Source organism: Mustela putorius, unplaced genomic scaffold (genome assembly GCF_011764305.1).
Source record: "Mustela putorius furo isolate JIRA1106 unplaced genomic scaffold, ASM1176430v1.1 tig00003834_pilon_pilon_pilon, whole genome shotgun sequence".
NCBI lineage: Eukaryota > Metazoa > Chordata > Mammalia > Carnivora > Mustelidae > Mustela > Mustela putorius.
The window spans coordinates 80027657-80048944 of record NW_025421987.1 but is presented as its reverse complement, the minus strand read 5'-3'; the positions used below and the strand labels follow the sequence as shown (position 1 = coordinate 80048944).

General features: G+C 36.4%; 1 pseudogene; it reads right to left on the bottom strand.

Annotated features, from left to right (window-relative positions):
• LOC101693948 overlaps positions 1 to 20731 on the bottom strand; it is a 49145-nt pseudogene extending 28414 nt beyond the window's left edge.
• Positions 20732 to 21288: the final 557 nt, after the last annotated feature.

Sequence of the window (21288 nt, the reverse complement as noted above, 5' to 3'; positions counted from 1 at the left end):
CATATGTATTGGAAATATTTTAAGCAGTTTTTGCTTGCATTTCACTGATTATTTCCTTTGTTATAGGGGGTACTCTAACTTTTAGGTTATTTGCATTAATCAGTATTTAACTTTTGGTTTCTGCTTTCTGTGTCATGCCTGGAAAGATTTTCTTCACCATGATGTCATATAAAGTAAACACATATATTTTCCTACTCTTAGTATGCTTTATGCTCTTTATATATAATTATCTTAACCTGGTGGAATTTATAATGGTAAAAAGTAGGAATCTGAATTTTTCTTCCCAAATAACCAGTTTTCTCAATACCGTTCATTGGGATATTTTCTGGATTACATTCTAAGTTCTTCAGCATGCTTCTGTTTCAGAACTGTCTGTTTGCATGCTCAGTACCACACTGTAAACATATACTAATATAGGATAGATACTATCTACACTGCATCACTCATTTTTTGTGTGTGTTTTAGTACTTTTAATCCAATTATGGAAAGAAACTAAAATATCAGAAAATAACAACCAAAAGGTCTTAGTGTTAAATAACTAGCTCTTGTCAGAAGGAGAAGCTGAAGTATCAGAGATTTTTGTGGATGATTTCAAAAAAGGATAAAGAATATCTAGCAGAGGAATCCAATTCTGATTCAACTTCAGATTCTCTAGACTCTGTTGATCCAGTTAATCCTATAACAACTGCCACTTCAACAGATTTGGAAAGCAATTTGATAGCCTACATAAAGCTGTCTTGTAATACCCAGGACCAAAATAACTACTGGCTGGCAAGACATTCAATTAAAATAGGTAACATTCATACAAATGATATAATCGGACATAAGGTACTCCAACCTTATATTTTGTGACCAGTGGTAATGAGCTATTTCTGTCTGAAAAAAGGAATGTACCACCAGTAACCATATGGTACCTAATGTGTAAGGAGGCCCAGACCTGTACTTGGGGATTCACCATCATTGTCTTTGCTGTTTGTTCAGAATGAAATTTTTAGCACAGGTAGGAGAAATGGACTTTCAAAAAATACCTGGGACCAAGATTTTATTAGGATTTTAAGGAACTAAAGAGACCTATTCTACCCTAATCCCAAAGGTGGTCATATTTATTGTGTGTTATGGATTTGCATTCTCATAACCTCACCATTAAAAACAATTCCCAGTATAGATAACATAATTTTAAAACTGTAAAATGCTAACTTCATGACTTTCCAATATAAAAACAAGATTAATTTCTCTGAAAACACTCAGATTAATAGATTTAATCTAATTTGATATAAGAGCTGAAGACCCCATTGGGAGAACTCTAACCAGTTCTAAGTTCAGGCTCTATTTGACTATTACCCGAGTGAAGAAGCTCATACTTTTATTAGGGAGTCCATTCTGCTTGTTTTTATTAGGTCAAAGTATCTCTGACTATAACTTCAGTGGTTCTATCTCCTGGAGTCTTCATAGCACACATCTACACTCTCTTTGACAAGAGAGCTCTTTAAATGTTTGAAAAGAGCAAGCGCCTGAAGGATTTCCGAGCTGCAACTGCTCCACCCACGGTGCTATTCTCAGAACTTTTCCTGTTTCCTTTCTGGTTTATCAGAATCTGGAGCTCTGAACCAAATGCAAATTCTGAATCAGATTCAATCCACATAGAGTATAGTGAGAGGAATCACTTTAAAAATCGTTTATAAAAAATAAAAAATTATATTAAAAAAAATCGAATATATTTCTCTTTGTATTCCCAGTGCATAGCACAGAGTTCACTAAGTATGTAATAGGTGCTTATTAAATGTTTGAAGGCAAAAGTGAATTAATGAGGCATTTTAGATATTTTTATGATCATTTTAACAAAAAAAAAGTAGGTCATGTTTTCGTAAAAGAAATTGTTTTTGTCCATATGCCCGTATTCCTTGAAATGTGTGGGAAAAATCATTCTAGAACAAGTTAAATGAATTTAACCTGCTTAAATCTTATCTAGGTAGCTTCAAGTGTTATTATATAGACTTTATTTTTATTTTGTTTATAGTTCGAGGACCCAGAGCAGAGGTTTGGTTTGTGGCAGCTCCATGTATCTCAAGAAGGAACATTTCCTGTGGAAAGTTCCGGCAACATCCCAGTGCACAGACATTGGTCTTGTTTAGTGTGCTGGTGCTGGAGGATGTGCGCTACTTTGTTTAATGACAGGGCAGTTTGTTTCTCAGCTGTGGGCTGCTTGTGTTAGTGTTCCTGCCATTGCCAGAGGCGGTTCTGTTGAACCTGGCATCTGTTCGTGCACTTTCTCCAAAACTGAAGGCTAATTTAGGCTTTGAAGTGTGTGAAGACCTGCTAGCTCTTTCCATTTCTGATTTTTTTTTTTTTTTGGCCCCAAATTGTCACTGTAATGAGGCCATTTTAAAAATTTTCCCCCCACAATGATTTATTTTTCTTAGTGAAGTTTTTCCTTCTGGAATTTGACCTTGTATATCTGTTTTCAGTTTTATTGGGAGTACTTTCTATTAATACTCCATGACTTGTCCAACTCTCGTCTGCCCTTTTCCCATCTCAACTTCTTGCTCTCATTTCTGTATAAGGTTTCCTTTGTCCATTACTGAGAATCGGGTCTCTACCTTACAGTAACTCATAACTACTCAAGTGGCATATTGTTGACTGTTCTAGGATGAAAGGAGACCCTTCCCCAGGAAGTGAAGATGAATTAGCTGCAATGAAAAGTGACAGTGACAGTCTCAAAATTTCTATATGGAGAAGTTTAAGGGTGATAATCTGGTTGAAAGAATTGAAAGAAGAATATGTCTGGGGGGTTGTGTTGAAGCTGTGCTTTCATTAAAGCAAACTTTCTACTTAGAACCGATTGTATCTTCTTTGTTTTTGTTTTTGTTTTTATTCTTTTGAGAGAGAGAGAGGATGGAGAGCATTGGAGGGGAGGGGCAGAGGAAGAGGGAGAAACAGAACCTTAAGTAGACCCCCAGGTGAGCAGGGAGCCCAACATGGGGCTCTATCTCATGACTCTGAGATCATGACCTGAGCCCAAATCAAGAGTTGGACGCTTAACCGACTGAACCACACAGGAGCCCCAGAACTGACTGTATCTTTATTGAGAGAATGACATGATATGAGTTACTGTAACAGTTAAGGCCACCTTAGCTAGACTTCTGCTCAACTCATGCCTTCATTCCAGATACTAAATGATCTGAGAGAGCCTTCTTGAAAGCTGCTGCTTCTTCTCCATTTATTCCTTCTCCAGGATCTGCTTTTCTCCAGTTTTATGACAAGGGTGGGAGAGACAAAGACAGCTCAACAAAGGAAATGAGAATCCAGGAGTCGACTTTCTGCCCTGGCTCTGGATTTTCACGATCCAAGCTTGCATTCCCCCATCCCTTTTGCCCACCTTCTTAGCCTGGTGCCCCTTAAATGGATCCTCTGGGTATGTGATGTGGTAGGAAGGAAGTCACGCTGGCTCAAGTGGGTGCCTGTTTTGGGATTCTGATTGTGGCACCTATGCTTGTGAGGACCCTGAACCTGTTATTTGGCATCCTTGAGCTTTGGGAACCTTCATTTGAGAAATGGGTATTAAAACAACAAGAACAAGAACAAGAACAAGGACAACAACAACAACAACAACAACAAACCACCTTTTAATTTTATTGGTGAGTAGGGAGATTGAACCAGATACTTTGGGTTGTTTGTATTAGAAAGTGTTGAACAAACTCTCTCTTCTTTCCCTGTGGAAACAATGAAAACGTTGTAGCAATCTGAGAAATATAAAAAGCCTTCTTCCCCTTCTGATTGCATTTAATTCAGTTTCATTCAACACACTCTTTAACTGGGTTGCTGTACCTAGTGGAAAGGTGGTGTATGAAGAGGCATCCACACACACTGATGGTGCTTTCTTAGCATTAACTTGGCATGAAGGATTATACTTGCTCAAAATTCAGTAAAAACATTGCATAATAATACAAATAATAATTTGCAAGTAAGCTTCTGCTTAGGAAGTAAATTCTGGATGCAGTTTTGTGTGATATGTGTCTGCATATGTACATTGTATCCATTCAGGGGCATCATTTCTTCTACCCAAATAGTGTGTGTTTCTATATTGCTCTCTGTATAAAGATCTGATGACCTACTAATTCACAGGCATGCATGTAGGTAGTGATATGAGTATAATGATATATAGGCTGTATTCAGGTATATGCTACTCTAAAGGACCAGGCCTTTAGCAAAAGGAACTTTCCTCTAGTCTGAATGGTTTTGAATTCCATCTCTAACACTAATGTGCTATCTGACCTGATAAATCATCTTTCTAAAGTTAACTTTCTTGACCGTAAAGTAAGAGATTTTGGTTTTTCAAATATTCACTTTGTGGGTTTGAGAGAGTTTTCAAATAACGAGGTGAAAAATATTTCTAAATAAGAGTGCTATACATGTGCTACTTTTATTAATTAAGGTTAGGGATGCTCCTTGGGTGATGATTCGGCATTGCCTTCCCAAAGGCAAAGGCCATGATGACACTATTAGGGAATCAAAAGTTGATACTTGGGGCACCTAGGTGGCTCAGTGGGTTAAAGCCTCTGCCTTCAGCTCAGGTCATGGTCTCTGGGTCCTGGGATTGAGCCCCGCATTGGGTTCTCTCTGCTCAGCAGGGAGCCTGATTCCCTTCCTCTCTCTCTGCCTGCCTCTCTACTTGTGATCTCTCTCTGTCAAATAAATAAATTAAATCTTAAAAAAAAAAAAAAAGTTGATGCCTTGTACGGACTTGTCCTGGAAGCCAGAGGGAATGGCATCTCCCTACTGAGGATTTCCACTTCCATTTACTTCCACACTTACATAGTGAATGCAGTAGTACTAGCAGAGAGACTATCAGAAATGGGAAGGTTTCTTTACAAGCCCACAAGGTCACTCATTAGGATCTTATCACATGGAGTGAAATAAAGAAAAAAAGTGTTAATTTTAACACATCTTAATTGAACCTTGCTATACTTCTTTTGTGTGTGAATCATGTGAAATCTTGCATTGACCCTTAAAAGGAGACAGTCACATACAAGTATATAAAAAGTCATGCTTCTAGTAGAGGGAAAAATGTCATTCTGATGTTTTCTTTTTCCTTATCTAAATATGATTATTCTATAAAAGAAGTACTCCAACCTTGTCAGAATGAGCCTCTGTGAGTTTTAATGTAAAAGAGTAGATCAGTCAACTTGAACTCAAAATGACATTGATAAATATTAACCATAGATGGCATTTATTAGACTATGTATGGGGAAAGAGTAGCTTTACATATTCATTAAGTGATTTTTAAGATAAACTTCCATTTGGATGAATTTACTTCTCTCAAATATAGGTATGTTAGGTTGAGAAAGATTTGCATTTATTAGATATAAGGAAGATTTGCATTATTTTTACTATGGTACAGTTGAGTGTTCTACTTTTGTTCAAAATGTGCAAAGGGAGAGTTCCCATCATGATCCTGTGCAGGTGGCTGTGGAACTTGGATGTAATCAGGGATGCAAGATAGGTTTACTCGTCGATAAGGTCCAGGTCAGGGAAGCACCGAATGAACAGATGGTCATGAGGAACCTTCTCGCGTGAGGCGACGGAAAAAAACTGAAGTCGCATTCAAGAGGGGATGTCACATCCAGAGAGATCCATCTATGAGTTCAGAGGCAAAATACTAAACATGTTGCTGAGAGCACCTTTAAGAATTCTGCCAAATGGTCCCTAGTCAGTTGTTTTCACAGAATTATGTGCACATCGTTGATGTTTACTCTGGGGCATCTTATATTTCAGCTAAATAGGGATGAGGTCTAGAAGGGGAGCTATAATGCTGCCAGGTGAAGTTCTCTGTGGAAAATATACAAAATGAGAAAGAATGGCACAAAATAAAGGGAGGAATGTTAGATAATTTTTTCCCGTGAGCCAGCAGCAGTTACCCCTTCCTTCTTTCTAGAGGACCACATTGTAATAATGAATCTCCTAACTAAAGCTGCTCTGGGGCTGTAGACTGTAAACACTATGGAAAAATAAGTCCTCACTCCCCATAATGGGCAGATTTAAGATTTGTATAACCTCACATTGTCATACTCATTCTCATAGAGTAAATGGGTAGATCTACACATTAGGATTTTATAAAACATGAATATTCTCTGAGAGAAAGTCATAGTCTCTTAAATGAGACAGCTTTGGGATAGGTGCTATTTGTGGCACACTAACTATGAACCCAGCTTTCCAAAAGTGGCAATATTTAGAATATGTGAAATGGTGGTAGGTAAAAAGGAGCTTTTTTAATCAACGGAATTTTTTAGGATCAAATTAGCTAGCAGGTACAAAAAATCTCCATACACAGTAAATACATAAATATTATTATTTATGTGATTTTGAATTGCCATGCTACCACACCCCACTAAATTAGAATTTGGAAGTGTTAATGCATCTTCCTTAAGCATCTAATTAATTTCCATAATGTAGGTTACTTGTAACACACTCTAAAAACAGCTAGGTAGAGGATCTGTCTCATCCAATTTTCTCAAAGCCTTAAATACTCTATGGAAAAATATAAAATAATGTTCTAGGTTCCTCTGAACTTGCCTCTCAATCTTCTTATAGTTTACATATTCAGATATTTGGATTAAGTCACATATGGGACTGACCCAAGATGTAGTTAAATCTAATTTCTCTCTATTCCACACAAACTGGTAGATGTTGCAGCACCCAGCCAAGTGTGTATGAGTTTCAAGTGGTGTTCCTTTCCTTAAGTACTCGTGGCTCACTAACATGCTTCTTTGTGTATGGTGGGATTAGAAACACACTGATGTCTTTATCTAAACGAGATCAGCATGCCTGGTAGAATGCTCTACAATGTTATGGACTGCAACCATGAATTTCCAGGATATGATCTTCTTGTAGAGAATGTGGAACCAGTGGACATGAAGAAATCATACAGAATAATAATTTAGTCAACTCTGGTTGAATACTATGTATAAGGCACTGTCATTTCCATAGCAGATATTCTTACCACCCACAAGAATCTCAAGAAGTAGGTATTATTATTATTTCTATTTTATAAGTGAGAAATAAGAGGCTAGTCTTTTTAAGTGCTTTTCCAGTGGCCAAGTTGTGAGGTGGGTATAGAACATCAATCATCTGTCTGCAGACTCATGTCCTTAACCATCACCTGCTTCAACTTTTTGCCCCTGGCCTTTAGACATTTAATGTTTGATCCATTTGTCTAATAGCATATCTTTTTCATATGCCTGTGTCACCTAATCTCTTACACCAAAAAAAAAAATTTTAGACATTAAGAAACCAGTTATCTACCATTTCCTGGTGTGAATAGCCCACTAGAACATTAACCAAAATCAAAGTAAAACAAAGCTAAACAAAAAAAATCAGGCTGGAAATTGTAGTCTTGTATAAAGCATATACATTCTGTGTTTTAATGTTTATCCTGACGGTTCCTCATCCAAAAGAATCTTCATGAAGAGAGGTAAAGATAAATAATTTTAAAACAAATGGAGCAGTAAGACATAACGATTCTAGGCAGAAAGCATATTTTTTAGGAAAAGCTTCCTGTTTAATACATAAAATTCAGTTTGGATCCTGATGTATTATATGTAACATAATTTGCATTTAAGATGCTTGAAAGTAATTAACTACAATAACCGTTGAATATGAAGCAGTATAACATAATATTTAAAATCACAAACTTGAGTCAGGCAACTTGGATTCAAATCCTGGATTTGCCACTGTTTGTGTGGCCTTGGATAATTCACTTAACCTGTCTAAGCCTTTGTTTCTTCCTCTGTATAATGAAAATAATTATGTACTTCAAGATTTTGGAGAAGCAAGTTAAACATTTGTAAAGTTCTAAACTCCGTTCCTGTATTGTAATAAGCAGGCAATAAGTAATCATAATTATCTACGTCTGTGATGCTTGGGGTATATTTAGGATAATGATCAGACATGAGTATCATAGTCTCATATATATGTATATATATATGTTATTGACATGAATAGGTATATTTCTTCATGGATTATGCATAAGATAAAAAGAACAGAGGATGAACCATTTAGGGTAGAAGAATAAGGAAGAAATAGTCCATGAAAAAGATCAAGGGATGGCTGGAGAAATAGAAAACCAGAAGCATAGGGAAGAGGGAATGTATTAGGGTATTGAAAGAACTAAATACACGTGAGGGCATTTATTATAGGAATTGGCTCATGTGATTCTAGAGGCCAGCAATTCCCATTGTCTGCCCTCTGCAAGCTGCCGAAGTTCGAAAGCTGACAGTGTCATTTAGTTTGAGCTCAAAGACCTGAGAACCAGAGGAGCCAATATTGTAAGTCTGATTCCCAAGGCCTGATAATCTGTGAGCTGATGGCATGAATACTGGTTTGAGTTGGAAGGCTTAATAATTAAGGATGGTGACATCTGGGATGTTTGGGTGGCTCAGTTGGTTAAACAGCTGCTTTTGGCTCAGGTCATGATCCAAGGGTCCTGGAATTGAGTCCCACATTGGGCTCCTTGCTTGGCAGGGAGCCTGCTTCTCCTTCTGCCTCTGCCTGCCACTCTTCCTGCTTGCGCTCTCTCTCTCTGACCAAAAAAAAAAAAAAAAGGTGATGTATAAGAACAGGATGAGAGAGATGTCCCAGCTCAAGTGAAAAGAACATATTAGCTCTTCCACCACCTTTTTGTTCTAATCAGGTCCTCAGTGGATTGAATGATGTCTGCCTATGTGAACAAAGATGATCTTTACTCAGTCTACTTATTCAAAAGCTAATCTCTTCTGGAAACACCCTCATAGACCCAGAAATAATGTTTTACCAACTATTCCTTAGCCCAATGAAGTTGACAAATAAAATTAGCCTTCACAGTCCACTTCTTGTCAACTGGCACCTGTATTTGTCAAGTTAAACAATACTTAATATCTAAATAATGATAATTAACAAGGTCATAATTCTAACATGAGAAAACTCTTCTGCATACAGCTGAAAATGCACTAATCCTTTCCTTACATAGGAGGTAAAATCCTTTCAGGTGTTTATTCTTCTCCTGATATCCCATAACTTAAATACTTAAATGTAAAATTAACAATACTTAAATACTGATAAAATGCCAATACATCTCATGTTACATCATAAAGAAACAAAGACAGATTTAATATATGTATATATACACACAGATATATTCAGAACAAAATAAAAAATACTCATGGCAATCACAGTTCTTAATTCTGTATCTGGTCATGTGGTCTTAGCTGGTATTTATAACTACCTTCTTCTACTACCCATTCTGTGTTCTCTTTGCCTTTGGCAAGCACCTTAACTGGTCATTTCTTTACCTAACAGGGTGATTCAAATTTTCATTCTTAAAGGGTCTGGACTGTTAGTAGTCCTGCCAGGATTTGGTTGTTTTAGTTTCCATTGACCTTAGTCACAGGGATGGTAATACTAGGAGAAGGCTAATATTCCAGACATACTCCTCTCTATTTCCATTGTGGAGTAGCAGTCCAATTTCTCCTTGGTAGTCAGGACCAGTTTCCCAAGCCAACACCACAGTTGCTGTTGCCTATTGATTCAGATGCTTTAGAAGCCCTAAGTGGCTGGGTGGCAATCTTAACTTCCAATTCAGTAGAATCATTGTGTCTCTTGGTAGAACTATTACTTTCTATGGAACCAAGTCCTCTAGACAAGCAGAACATTAGGTGACAAAAACAGAAAATAAAAATTTTGCTAGTAGGTAATCATAGGTAACAGTGAATGGTGCCACTTCCATTTCCACCTTGATTCCTGGACCCCTGAATCCTGGCTATTGGAGAGTCCACACCATATATTAGATGCTGATTCCAAAGCATTAAGAACTCTCCAGAGAACCTTTCTCCAGCCTTGCAAGGAACTGTCATCTAGCTAGTGCTATAATTGAGTCTAATAAAGGTCATTTTGTCATTCTATCAAGCTGATTCCTTCAGAATGGTAGAGACCATAGTAAGACCCATGAATCCCATGAGCATCATTCCATTCGCCACATTTCTTTTACTGTGAGGTAAGGTGTTTTTTTTTTTTTTTTTTTTTTTTTTTTTTTTTTTTTTTTTTTTTTAAATCAGAAGCAGTGCTATATGGAACACTTAGAGGAAAATGAGATTCATGGCCCCAAAGGAAGTCCAATAGTCTAGTAAGATGAGGATAAGATATGTCTATTGACTGACGATTATATATGTTATGAGTGATTTACAAATTTTAGTTTATAGTAGATAGAAGTGACATCTGAAGTATGAATAACAAGTGTGTCAAAGGGGGAAAAGGTTGGCAGCTGAAGAATCAAAGGAAGGGTTTTCTGTTGTTGCTATTAGTTGTTTTTGTTCTTTAGGTAGGAAAAAACATGTGCTGAATGCCAAAGGGCCAGTACTAGTAAGAAAATGGTTTAAAATATGAAGGAGACAGTGAGTTATAATCCCTTGAAGGAAATGAAGGGCTAGGATAGAGAGCCCAGGTTCATTAATGCATTCCTTTATTAATATTCTACCAATATAGCATTGGTCAGGAAGCCAAACAAGTACTAGAGACACAGGGCAAGCCAGACGTATGTGACTCTTCTTCATGAAGATTTCACTTGAGAGTTTGGATTTTATTTCATGTCTAATGAGAAGTCACTGAAGGAATTTAAGCAGATAAATTGCGTGATTTGTTACACAGCATTTTAGGATCAATGACTCAACATAAGGAATAGACAACATGTTAAAATCATCCACACGGAAGTAATCAGAAACACAAAAATTGTTCTGGCTGGCTCTAGTAAGGAGAAAACCCGAGTTCTTTACATTAGTTCTTCCATCTGCCTGGGACCTCCTTTCTTCCAGTATTTGCAAAGCTGGGTTCCTTGTTGTGATTTGTATAGCAGCTTAAACTTCCATCTGTTAGAGAAGCATTTCTTAATTCCTCAATCTAAAATAGCTACCAGTTTGCTACTTAATAGCCCATCTTAGCTCTTTGTATACATTTATCTAGCTTTATATTTTTATATAGATATTTATTTTATTGATTCTCTTTCTCTATTGGGATCTAAATTCCATGAGGGAAGGGCTATTGTGTGAATTTTATAACTGTGTCCCTTCATCTGGAATAGGGCCTTGCATATCAAGCAGTTGACTAATGAAGGGATATTATGAATAAATATATAAAAGCATAATAAAAGTAGCAGCTGAAACAGAGATGTACACCAAACACTGTTTAATACAGAAAAAGAAAATCTGGAGATCATCATTTGAGTATCAAAAGACAAAGATCCCAGGATCTATCTTAAACTAGTGTTGTAAACAATTAATAACACACCACACTTCTAGTAAATGATAGAGCTGGGATTTGAACTCAAGTTGGAGTGGGTCCAGAGTTGACACTCTTTATACCCTTCCCTATTGCCTTTCTTTTCTCCCATGGATGAAAACAGGGTGGTTTTTATTACCTTCTTATAGACAAAAGGTACATATTTCTCTGGTTATTAACATAGAAGACAATTTAATGTGGTCAGCTCTGAATTGAGACAGTCCTGTGTTTGAAGCCTGTCTCAGCTGCCTACCAGCTTTGTGGCCTAACCAACTCATTTAATCTTTCTGTGCCTTTCATTTCTTCACAGTCATTGTAAGGATTAACTGAGATGATACTTATCAAGTAGCTAATGCAGGCCCTGGCCCATAGTAAACAATTTATAAATGTTGGATATTTTTAATTATAATAGTCTCATTAACATGGGTACTATTGTTATGACTCACGAAGGAAAAGCTGCAACTCTAACAAAAGAAACGAGGCTAACTGTATCTAAATTCTTCCGTCATTGTTGCAGAAAGCTTGGGACTTGGAGGCAACAGCATCTGAAAATTGCTTCATTGAGTCTTAAAGAGCTAGGTTTGCATTGTATCACAGCACTTGTCACTTGTGCCAAGGATGCCAGTGATTAAGTATGAGTGAGGTTCTTAAACTAGGTATGACAAGAATTAGGTGGAGGGAAGGAATTCCATGAACCAGAGTAGGCTCTTTCTAGGCTGGGCACGGCAGAAGCAGAGTAATAGAAAAGTAAACACGTAAGTTGGGTTCACAGAATGGTGAGTAGGGAGTTTGGCTAGAGTGGAGGAACTGTGCTAGGGAGCTGATGTTATTGAAATCAAGATCTGACAAGACCTAGGTCAGATCTAGGTAGGTATGAGGACATTATCTTGTCAGAAACTAAATATGTCTATAATTATGTTCCCTCCTTTGAATAGTTTTCTTTCAAAGAGAGTACTCATTCTACAATCAGGAATTATATGTGATTTTTCTTAGCTCTACTTAAATATATTTTGGAAAAATGCCATTTAAAACATATTAGCCTCCTCTTCAACAAAGTGTTTTGTCAACACCCAAAATTGATCCCGTTTGTTCCTCTCCCATGCTTGTTTTAATGAAATCTTATTTTTTAAGTCCTATTATAGACCTTCCCTAGCACCACCTTTAATTTGTTGCATTTTTACTCAAGAATCTTGTCTTTTATATCCTTGTGTCAGGAATCATACGTAACTATGTTCAGTCCACTATTGTTGGTAATCACAAAAAAGTACATAACTTTAATGTCCACTAGTAAGGACGTCAAGCCAAATGTGGTTTGGTTACATAAAAGAAAACTATTCAATAGTAAAATAAGACTAAATGAATCTAAAGGATTAAAAAAAAAAAAAACAGTGTAAAGGTTTAGAAAGCAAGGTACCAAGTTATGTCTGAGTATGATAGCATTTGTATAAATTTGAAAATTCACACAAAACAATAATCAAGCCATTTATGGAAACAAAAGAATTAAAACATGGATTAGAAAAATATCAAATTCATGGTAATAGTTGTGTCTGCAGGAGGTATGGGAACTTGGATTGGGGAAGAGCTCAAGGAGGGTTCAATATTAACCAAAACACTTTGTTTCTTTTATAAAATAAACTATGCAAAAAGTGACAAAATATAAGATTTATTCATCCAGGGAAGGTTTATGTATAGGTTGTTATATTTTTCCCTCTGTTCTTTTCTCTGTTTTTCCCATCCTATCAAGAACAAAATTAAAGATGAAATTGATCCTTAAGAAATAGGTTAGAATGCAGGATCTCATACTGTTCACCTTCGAAGACCCCTTATGTTATTCTCCACCCCTCATCAACAACAGACTTTAGATTTTGAAAAATTTTGTTTGACAAGTTATATTTATTTAGCCTAATTCCTACCCTCATTTTCTTTTAAAAAATGTATTTACCAATAAAAGCTTATCCTCAGTCTGAGAAAAACATTTGTGGAGGTATATGATGTGGTGACAGTCATTTTGCCCAGATCTGTACTTGGAGGAATGTTGTGAGGTTACTGATGAAGGGGCTGGTAGGGGAGCCTAGGTGACTGTCCAGGCAGCTCTGCTGCTCCTTGCTGTTTATCAGTTGATGAGTCTTGTAAAGGAATTACACACTTTGTCTTATCACAAAATCATCTATATTCAGGGTTAATGTTATAATCCTAACTATGCTATGCAGTGAAGTTTAGAGTTTATTGGGGGATGTGTGGGAATTTATGCTAATAGCTATAAAGAAGTATTCATGAATTAATTAAGGATATGTAAGGCTATATCTTGAGTTATAATATGCAGCATATCAGGAGATATTATGTCATATAACATATCCATGGATTGGAAGAATTACCTTGGGAATGCCATAGGTATAATATCCCTCCAGCCAAAGCAAGGAAACTTGACTATTTAGTTAGCCTATATATCATTTGAGACAAATATCTGATTACTATTTTAATTTTTGAAATATTTAAAACAATTAGAAGATTTTCATTAATATATTTGTGAGCCCCTAAGAAATGAGGGATTTCACATTGGGGACAACTTCTCTCATGGGAATCCATTTATGATTTTTTTTAAAGGTTTTATTTATTTATTTGACACAGAGAGAGATCACAAGTAGGCAGAGAGGCAGGCAGAGCGAAAGGGGGAAGCAGGCCTCCCGCTGAGCAGAGAGCCCCATGTGGGGCTGGATCCCAGGACCCTGAGAGCATGACCTGAGCCGAAGGCAGAGGCTTAACCCACTGAGCCACCCAGGCGTCCGATGGGAATCTAATTAGTTAATTTTTTAAATCAATGAAACAATTTCGTTTTAACTCTAGAAAAGTTTAATCCCTTCACAACTATGACTACTTCTTCATTTAGTGCAAATTTAGGAGTTCTATGGAAAAGCACTAAATCACAGAAAGACAAATTTTGATATGAGAAAATGGAATATAGGTCACATGAAGATGCATTATTTTTGTGAAAGAAAGACTGAGTTTGGGGTTGCAAATCCATTAGTATGATAAGGTCTGAAGTTGTATTGAAATCTGTATTGAGATTACCATAGGAAAACTAAAAACGTAGACAAAAAGGTAGATTGCTGAGCCCATAGTTTCCCATGGAAATTCTAAACTGACTAAGAGAAACCATTACTATTTGCAACACACCCTAACTTATCCATTATTCCTATCTCTGGTTAAATACTTGGCAATGCATGGCATGCCTACAAGTAATGCTGGCTGAGAGGAGAGAATATTCATGATAGTGATGAGATACTGTGGCAGATTTCAAAGGAAATTTTAAGTCATCAGACCCAAGCCAAATATCCCCCCCAACTGGAAAAAGTTCATTTAATGCATTAATGGGGGAAGGAGACCCATAAGCCTCCCAACTCTATCAGGGCCTCCTCCAGCAGTTATTACTTCAGTTAGATTTCGTTGTGGGGCTCCGGAAGGCTGGAGTGAAAATCTGCTTGCTAATGACAACTCATTTAGTTGAATGACAGTTGTCTGATGCTCACAGGGAATGAAGCAAGCATTGCCTGGTGCATGCTATACCCTCTTTTAACAGCTTTGTTGCAAGAGGATCTTTACTACTGTGAGCGCTAGAGTTCAATGTGAGCTATTAATGAAGGGAAATCTCTCAGTATGAAAAAATAGTCTAAAAAATATGAGCAAGAAGAAGAAAAGTCTGAGAAATAACATAATGCATCACTCTGGTCTACTAGGTGAATTGATCGCTACAAGATTCAAATATGGGAGGCACCCCTGCAATAGCGGTTTGGGGCCACAGATACAGCAACACCAATCCTTATTTACCTTCATTTACGAACCCATAGGACTACTTATCATAGGAAATGTGGCTCTTTTAGGCTTTCAATCTGTATGCCTGCATGCTCTTCTATATAATCGCACTTGTACAATTTACAATTTAGGTAACAGTAAGTCTGGATTTGGAATAGCTTTTTGTAAACTTTAAGAAAACTGCAAACATGGATTCTATAATACCATTTTGGCTACCATATTCAATTGATTTTCTTTGATGAGATTTAGGAGCGTACTTTGATCTACTGTTTCTTGAGCCCATCAAAACAGGACTGGAGATGAAAGGATAGTGACTACTGACATTTCTGCTTCTCTGCTCAGCTCATCAAAGTGATTTGATCAGACACAGAACTCTGTTTTGTATGGCTGCTTGAGAGATAGTATTACAAGACTTTAACAAAACGTTAAAAAATTGTTATTCAAATTTTATATTTCAGGGAAGAGTGATTTGTTCAGGAATTTACATTTTGGTGAAAAAAAAATGCTGTTTCTCTTTTAGACCTCAGATTCCTTTTTGTAGCAATGCACAGCTGGCTACATGAGCATAAACAAATGTGAAACCCCATACTGAGAGATACTACATTAAGAAAGTGAAATAAATTCAATACAATGTCGGGAAATATCATTCTCTGTCATTCTCTGAAGGAAAGGGTAATGTGTTTCTTTGCGCCAGAGTCCTCTTAGCATAAAAGACCTAGAATACATCTTTGTGCTATTCCTTACCTCTCTTCCTTTGAGCCTTCATTCATAAGCCTGAGAAAGTTAGGTGTTTTTATTGCCTTATATTGCCCTATTCCTATTTACTCTATGACAAGGTTTTTTTAAAAAGGCTTAAAGACAGTGGGGTGTGTGGGTGGCTCAGTGGGTTAAAGCCTTTGTCTTCTGCTCAGGTCATGATCTCAGGGTCCTGGGATCAAGCCCTGCATCAGACTCTGCTCAGCAGGGAGCCTACTTCCCTTCCTCTCTCTCTGCCTGCTTGTGATCTGTCAAATAAATAAAATCTTAAAAAAAAAAAAAGGCTTAAAGCCAGTGATTTGATATGGTCCCTACTAACAATCTAGTAGTTTCCTTTTTGGGAAATACCAAAGAAATCTTCCTGCTTTCTATGTCCTCTTTGGAGACCTTTGCTGGATTAATTCCTTTATTGAGAATGAAGACCTTGAGGGAAACAAGTAGGTAGAATGTCAGTCACTACAGTATTTCTTAAAGAAAGATAATTCACTTTTGATCTCCTGACAGAAATGATCTCTTCTCTCAAGGTGAAATCTGTTTATCCTGTTACCTCTGTTTTATAACACTTCTTAGCAGACCATGGGGGGCTCTATCATATCTCTCCTCACTCCTCCAGTTACATGGGCGTATAATGAGGACAGGTATGTAAAGGTGACTCTGCTGGCTCCCTGTTGCCACATGGTGTTCCCGCTTACCCTTTTTATTGTTTTTAATAAAAATTGTATGTATGTGTGTGTGTATCTATGGGTTTGACCTGTGTGGGTCCACTTGTACCCTGCTTTCTTATAGTACAGTGCCATACATTTATTTTCTCTTTCTTAGATTCTCTTTTCTCTAGCTTCCATTTTGTCAGAATATAGTATATAACGCATAGAAAATACAGAACCCATGTTAATTGGCTATGCTATCAGTAATGCTTCTGGCCAACAGTAGGTTATTAGTAGTTTCATTTTAGGGAAATTAAAAGTTGTACAATGATTTTCAACTATATGGGGGTCAGTACCCCTAAACCCCATATTGTTCAAGAGTCAACTATATATATGTACTGTACAACATGATGATTTTATAGATATATATAGTGAAATGATTGCCACCATCATGCTAATTAGTGTATCATTTTCTCAATAGTTACCATTACTTAAACTAAGGTATAATTGGCAGAAGATTACATTAGTTTCAATACAATATAAGACTTTGATATTTGTATACACTGCAAAATGATCATGACAGTAAGTCTAGTTAACATCTATCACTGTACATAGCTGCAAAAAAATTACGTTCTTGTGATGAGAACTTTTAATATTTACTCTATGGTATACAGTATTATTAAGTATAGTCACCATGCTGTGCATTACATCCCCATGACTTATTTATTTATTTATTTTGTACCTGGAAATCTGTACCTTTCAATTTACTATTTTACCTACACCTGCGCCCTGGCCTCTGCTTAGCAACCTCCAATTTGTTCTTAGCAGCTTATTTGTTTTGCTTTTTTTTTTTTTAGATTCCACATATAAGTGAGATCATATAGTCTTTTTCTTTCTCTGATTTATTTCATTTAGTGTAATGCCCTCAAGGTCCATCTATTTTGTCACAAATGGTAAGATTTCACATTTCTTATGGCTGAATAGTATTTCATAGCATATGTATATGTATATGTATATGTATATACATATACAAACAACATACATATCAAGTGCAAGCAGTGGAGAGCAAGGGGTTGCCTGGTGAGGAATGTGGGGCTATGTCTTGGGGCATATGAGGTAACTTAGCTCTTAGGAAACTTTTTACTAAGGTGAGTGACAGATGTGACTCTCCTTATATATATAATATATTATATATATATGTATCTTCTTAAACCATTTATCCATAAAAGGACACTAAAGTTGTTTTTGTATCTTGTTTATTGCAAATAACACTGGAATGAACATGGGGATGCATAAGCCTTTTAAATTAGTATTTCTGTTTTCTTCAGATAAATACCCAGAAGTAGAACCACTCGATCATATAGTAGTTCTATTTTTAATTTTTGAGAAACCTCCATACTATTTTCCATCCTGGCTGTGCCAATTTATAGTCCCACCAACAGTGCATAAAGGTTCCTTTTTCCCTATGTATTCACCAATACTTACTATTTCTTATCTTTTTTGATAGTAGCCATCTAACAGGTGTGAGGTGATATTTCATTGGGGTTTTGATTTATATTTCCCTGATTAAAGATGTTGAGCATCTTTTCATGTACCATTGGCCATCTATATATCTTCTTCAGAAAAAAAAAATTCAGATCTTATGCCTATTTTTAAAGCAGATTGGTTATTTTTTGTTTTTGTTTTGTTTTTGCTAAGCTGTATGAATTTTTAAGTATATTTTAGATATTAATCTCTTATCAGATATATGATTTGTAATGATATATGATTTTTCCCATTTGATAGGTTGCCTTTTCATTTTCTTGATGGTTTCCTTTGCTGTACAGAAGCTTTTTAGTTTGATCCCAATTATTCGTGTTTGCTTTTTTTTTTTTTTTCTGTTTTTGTCAGATCCAAAATTCATTACACTGATGTTAAGAAACTTACCGCCTGGGGCACCTGGGTGGCTCAGTGGGTTAAGCCTCTGCCTTCAGCTCAGGTCATGATCTCGGTCCCGGGATCGAGCCCCGCATCGGGCTCTCTGCTCAGCAGTGAACCTGCTTCCTCCTCTCTCTGCCTGCCTCTCTGCCTGCCTCTCTGCCTGCTTGTGATCTCTCTCTCTCTGTCAAATAAATAAATAAAATCTTAAAAAAAAAAAAGAAACTTACCACCTATATTTTCTTCTAGGAGTTTTATGACTTCAGGTTTTATGTTCAAGTCTTTAATCCATTTTAACTTAGTTTTTGTGTATGGTGTAAGACAGTAGTTCAGTTTCATTCATTTTCATGTGACTGTCTGGTTTTCCCAACGCCCTTTATTGAAGTGATTGTCCTCCTTGCCATTGTATATTCGTGGTTTTTTTCTTGTAAATTAGTTGTCTGCATATGCATGTATATGCATGTATATGCAGTATGTCTGTATATGCTTATATCTGGGCCTATTCCAGTCCATTGATCTATGTGTCTGTTTTTGTGCTAATACAGTACAGTTCTGATTACTACAGCTTTGTAATGTAATTTGACATCATGAGTTCCCTAGTTATAATTTGTGTGTGTGTGATGAGAGCACCTTAAATCTTCTCTCTTCCCAAATTCCCAATATTCTTTGGTTAAAGAGTCATCTATCCTTTTAGTTAAATGCCTACTGAATATTTAGATTTTTAATTTGTGTTACGTTTTCAAAAAAGTCTTCACTAGTCTCCAATCCAGGTTAATTTTTTTGAGTATTATACTTTTATAGTATCATGATATTTTTCTTTCCTATGCAACACTTACTTCAGCTTTTAGCTATTTTATTTGTGCTTGTGATATGACTCTGAGCTCAATTAAACTAGGGATTGTGTCTGTTTTCATTATTGTCTCAGGTATACAGCATGTTTCCAGGTACTCAAATAAGTACATAATAAAATGTTCTTGAATAAATATATACATATGAATATGAATAAATATAAACTGGAAAAAGACTTGGTAGACTAAAAATTTCTACCAACTATCAGTAATTTCAAATTTATTCACAGAAAATTTTAAAAACTCGACATGTAATATCTTATAACATATAATAATCTTAAAAGCACTGATTTTATCTGCAAAAGAAGACTCTCTGATGCTTTATTATATATTGAAAAAAAGGTATAAGAAGGAATAGTTCTCAAAACAATTAAAATATGGCCATCTCCTTTTCTTAAAAAACATATTTAAAAAAAAAGACTTAGAATTGCATTGGTTGACTTTTCCTCCTCTTCACAGGAGTGTCTAACTAGTTCTTCAATTTACATTGAATGGGTAAACACTGGCATAATGGGAGAAGTTTGCATAATGGAAAGTGCTCTGATATCCAACCAGCTGTGCCAAGATTCAATTTTACTTAATTACTGTCAACATACATATTAAGTGCAAGCAGTGGAGAGCAAGGGGTTGCCTGTTGAGGAATGTGGGTCTATGTTTTGGGGCATATGAGGCGATTTAGCTCTCAAGAAACTGTTTACTAAGGTGAGTGACAGACGTGACTCCCCTTATTAACTTAGAATCATTTTTAAGGAAGGTGTCTTTGCTTTTTCCCTACATACATCATTTTCTGACAGACACCTTATGCTCTAGCCACATTGAATTTCTTATCTTACCTTAAACACTGGCTTTATCACACCTCATGCCTGTCTATATACTTGTTCCCCATTCTATTTTTCCTTTCCTCCTGGGTGAAACAAGATATAAATTTGGTCTTTGAAGAGTCAATGTAGCCAAACTTCATTAGAGCTACTTGACAGATTTTTTTGTGTGACCTTTTGCATAGACCTTCCATTTTATTCATCTTCATGTTATATGTACCTATATTGTATCTTCATCATAACTCATGTTGGATAACTGCTGTTCACTTAAAAAACAGTCTTTTTCCAATCTCCCTTACATGTTATGTCTTTTTTCTATACCCATTTTGCTCTAAAGGCAACTATTTTGTTCATGCTCTTTCAACTGCCCCCCCCATCTGTCTCTCTCTCTCTCTCTCTCTCTCTCAAGGACATTACAGTCATACTTATTTTCCTCTCAATAACCATCAATATTTCTTTGTTGTTTCCTGTTCTCAGTGCTTATATATTAAAATCCAAATCCCCCATCTAAATAAAAACAGACTCATTACTAACTGGGATGTGCTCTGTAGCCATTTACTTACCTTGTATTACTATTCTCTTCGCAGCCTCCATCCACTTTCTGACCACGTGGTCCTTCTGCTTCTACACCTACCATCAAATTAGATCTACTTTTTCATTAGCATTAAGATACCCTTCTTAATCAGATTTAAAGCCTCCCCAGCCCCCTTATTCCTGATATTTCAGTGACAGGTGTTCTATTGATGACTTACAGGTGTTCTATCGATGACTTCAGCCTCTTCCCAAACTCTCCTTGGCCTTTTCTCTCACTCATCTACAGTAGTTCCCATTTATCTTGTGGGTCTTTTCCCTTCAGTCACCAGCTCCTTTTTCTCCTACAGTCTCTCATCCATGGGAAATCCCCAAACATTTTTTTCTGGTCCTTTGTTCTTAAACTTTATTTATTTTCTAGAAGCTACTCTCCTCTTTTTCTGTTTTAAATATTCACCTATAAATCACTTGTTCCTAAATCCTAATCTTTTACCAAATTTCTCTTTCAAGGTGCAACCCTTCAGTTCCAATAATCTATAGGAAAGTTTCTTTGGAAATCTTCAAAACTGAAAACTTCAAGGTGCCTAGGTGGCTCAGGTGGTTAAACATTGGCCTTTGGCTTAGATCATGATCTCAGGGTCCTGGGATTGAGCCCTATGTCTG